Raw genomic sequence first — 3,984 nt, 5'->3', positions numbered from 1 at the left:
TTTTTTTTTTTTTTTTTTTTTTTGAGACGGAGTCTCGTGCTGTGTCACCCAGGCTGGAGTGCAGTGGCGCGATCTTGGCTCACTGCAAGCTCCGCCTCCCAGGTTCACGCCATTCTCCTGCCTCAGCCTCCGAGTAGCTGGGACTACAGGCGCCCGCCACCACGCCCGGCTAGTTTTTTGTATTTTTAGTAGAGACGGGGTTTCACCATGTTAGCCAGGATGGTCTCGATCTCCTGACCTCGTGATCCACCCGCCTCGGCCTCCCAAAGTGCTGGGATTACAGGCTTGAGCCACCGCGCCCAGCCAACTTTTTCTTTTTCTCTTTATGTTTTAAGAGACTGAGTCTTATTCTGTCACCCAGGCTGTAGTGCAGTGGTCTTCATAACTCACTGCAACCTCGAACTCCTGGATGCAAGCAATCCTCCCACCTCAGGCTCCCAAGTAGCTAGGACCACAGGCGCATGCTACTATGCCCAGCTGTTTTAAGATTTTTCTTGTAGAGATGGGATCTTTGTTACCCAGGCTGGTCTCAAACTTCTGGCCTAAAGAGATCCTCCTGCCTCGGCCTTTCAAAGCACTGCGATTAGAGGGATTAGAGGTGTGAGCCACTGTGCCCAGCTGAGAAAAAATTCTCTTTCTTCGGTTTTGTTTTGTTTTTTGTTTCTTGAGACAGAGTTTTGCTCTTGTTGCCCAGGCTGGAATGCAATGGCACAGTCTCAACTCACCGCAACCTCCGCCTCCCGGGTTCAAGCGATTCTTCTGCCTCAGTCTCCTGAGTAGCTGGGATTACAGGCATGCGCCACCATGCCCGGCTAATTTTGTATTTTTAGTAGAGATGAGGTTTCTCCATGATGGTCAAGCTGGTTTCGAACTCCCGACCTCAGGTGATCTGCCCACCTTGGCCTCCCTAAGTGCTAGGATTACAGGTGTGAGCCACTGTACCCGGCCTTTTTTTTTTTTTTTTTTTTTTTTTAAAGACAGGGTCTCACTTTGTTGTCTAGGCTGGACTACAGTTACATGATACCATGTTGGTTCACTGCAACCTCTGCCCAGGTTCAAGCGATCCTTCTACCTCAGCCTCCCAAGCAGCTGGGACTGCAGGTGCATGCCACCACACCCGGCTAATTTTTGCTTTTTTTTTTTTTTTTTTTTTCTGAGATGCAGTTTCACTCTTGTTGCCCAGGCTGGAGTGCAATGGCATGATCTCAGCTCACTGCAACCTCTGCCTCCCAGGTTCAGAGCGATTCTCCTGCCTCAACCTCGCAAGTAGCTGGGATTACAGGTGCCCACCACCATGCCCGGCTAATTTTTTGTATTTGTATTACAGACGGGATTTCACCATGTTGGCCAGGCTGGTCTCAAACTCCTGACCTCAGGTGATCCACCTGCCTCGGCCTCCCAAAGTGCTAGGATTACAGGCATGAGCCACCTCACCCGGCCAATTTTTGCCTTTTTTGTAGAGACACAATCTTACTATGTTTCCTGGCTGGTCTTGAATCCCTAGTTTCAAGCGATCGACTGGCCTGGACCCACCAAAGTGCTGGGATTACAGGTATTAGCCGTCATGGCCAGTCCCTTCTTTTGCTTTGAGACAGTTTTGCTCTGTCAGTCAGGCTGAAGTGCAGTGGTACAATCATGATTCACTGCAGCCTCGACTTCCCAGGCTCAAGTAAGCCTCCCACTTCAGCCTCCCGAGTAGCTGGGACTATAGGTGTGTGCCATGACACCCCGATTTTTTTTTAAGTTTTTTTTGCAGAGAGGGGGTCTCACTATGTTGCCTAGGCCAGTCTCAAATTCCTGACCTCAAACAATCCTCCCACCTCTGCCTCCCAGAGTGCTGGGATGGCAGGCCTGAACCACTTTGCTTGATCTCTCATCTCCCTTTGTTGACTCTATGTCTGCCTCCTCCATCTTTTAAGGCCTCTTGTGATTATATTAGGCCCACCTGGGTAATCCCGGATCATCCTCCATCCCGAGATCCTTAATTTAATCACATCTGCAAAATCCCTTTAGCTGCATAAAGGAACATATGCACAAACTCCAAGGATTAGGGTATGGGAATATTTAGGGGCCAGTATTCTGCCTCCAACAGGCTCCAAATTGGGGTCATGGCTCTCAGCCAGGGAGTGAGGTGGATGCTTTGGCTCCAAACTCCATCGGCTTCTGGCAGTCATGGCTTTGTCTCCATTTGTCAGGGAGTTCTCTGAGCTGTGTCATTGGAGGATGAGACCTGGAGAAATGTTTCTTGTTTTGTTTTTTGCAAGACAAGAGTCTTGCTTTGTCACAAGGCTGGAGTGCAGTGACGCAATCTCAGCTCACTGCAACCTCCACCTCCTGGGTTCGAGTGATTCTTCTGCCTCAGCCTCCCAAGTAGCTGGGACTACGGGCACGCACCACCATACCTGGCTAATTTTTTGTATTTTTAGTAGAGATAGGGTTTTGCCATGTTGGCCAGGCTGGTCTCGAACTCCTGGCCTCAAGTGATCCGCCTGCCTCGGCCTCCCAAAGTGCTGGGATTACAGGCATCAGCCAAGCCACTGAACCCAGCCGTTTTTTAAAAAAAAAATAGAGGCAGGGTCTTGCTATGTTGCCCAGGCCTGACTTGAACTCTAGGGCTCGAGCAATCCTCCTGCCTCAGCCTCCTGAGTAGCTGGGACCACAGATGGGCACCAGCACACCCGGCCGAGCCAACTGTTATTTAACTTGGTGTCAGCTTTCATTTTCTCCCGATGATCTTCATGGACACCCCCATTGGTATGAACTGGGAGCCCTCATCCCACTCTGTACCTCCCTAGTAACCACACTCACCCTTGCACGAAACTGCTGCCTAGGCCGGGTGCAGTGGCTCACGCCTGTAATCCCAGCACTTTGGGAGGCCGAGGCGGGCGGATCATCTGAGGCTGGGACTTGGAGACCAGCCTGGCCAACATGGTGAAACTCTGTCTCTATGAAAAATACAAAAATTAGCCAGGCGTGGTAGCAGGCACCTGTAATCCCAGCTACTTGGGAGGCTGAGGCAAGAGAATTGCTTAACCCGGGAGGCAGAGGTTACAATGAGCTGAGATTGTGCCACTGCACTCCAGCCTGGGCGACAAAGCGAGACTCCGTCTCAAAAAAAACAAAAAACAAAAAACAAAAAAAAAACAAAACAAAACTACTCCCTGGACTGTATGCTGCACTAGCCCAGTGGAATGCTGAGGGCTAGGGCTGTGTCTCTTGTGCCTAACTTTGTGCACATGTAGCACACACAGTGGAGGCTCAAATAATATTTGCCAAGTAAGGCTGGGAGCAGTGGCTTACACTTTTAATCCCAGCACTTTGGGAGGCCAAGGCAGGCAGATCACGAGCTCAGGAGTTCAAGACCAGCCTGGTTAACCTGGTGAAACCCCGTCTCTACTAAAAATACAAAAATTAGCCGAGTGTGGTGGCACGGGCTACTCCAGAGGCTCAGGTAGGAGAATTGCTTGAACCCGGGAGGCGGAGGTTACAGTGAGTCAAGATGGCACCACTGAACTCCAGCTCTGGGCGACAGAGCAAGACTCCATCTCAGAAAAAGAAAAAAAAAAATTGCCAAGTGAATACAGCACATGCACAAATATTTATGAAGCCGTGTGTACTAGGCCAAGTACCATGCTGACCTCTGGAGCTCCAGAGCAAGAAGAGGCCTAGACCAGGTTCCTGTTTGCCCGACACAGAGATGACCTTCAAGAGGAGCAGAGAGCCAGATGCGGTGGCTCACTGTATTCCCAGAAGTTTGGGAGGCCGAGGCGGGCATATGACCTGAGGTCAGGAGTTCGAGACCAGCCTCGCCAACATGGTGAAACCCCATCTCTACTAAAAATACAAAAATTAGCCAGGTGTGGTGGCAGGTGCCTGTAGTCCCAGCTACTCAGGAGGCTGATGCAGGAGAGTCGCTTGAACCCAGGAGGCGGAGGTCGCAGGGAGCTGACATCACGCTACTGCACTCCAGCCTAGGCAAAAGAA

This window comes from Theropithecus gelada, chromosome 3 (genome assembly GCF_003255815.1).
Source record: "Theropithecus gelada isolate Dixy chromosome 3, Tgel_1.0, whole genome shotgun sequence".
Lineage (NCBI taxonomy): Eukaryota > Metazoa > Chordata > Mammalia > Primates > Cercopithecidae > Theropithecus > Theropithecus gelada.
This window is presented reverse-complemented; position numbering follows the sequence as displayed.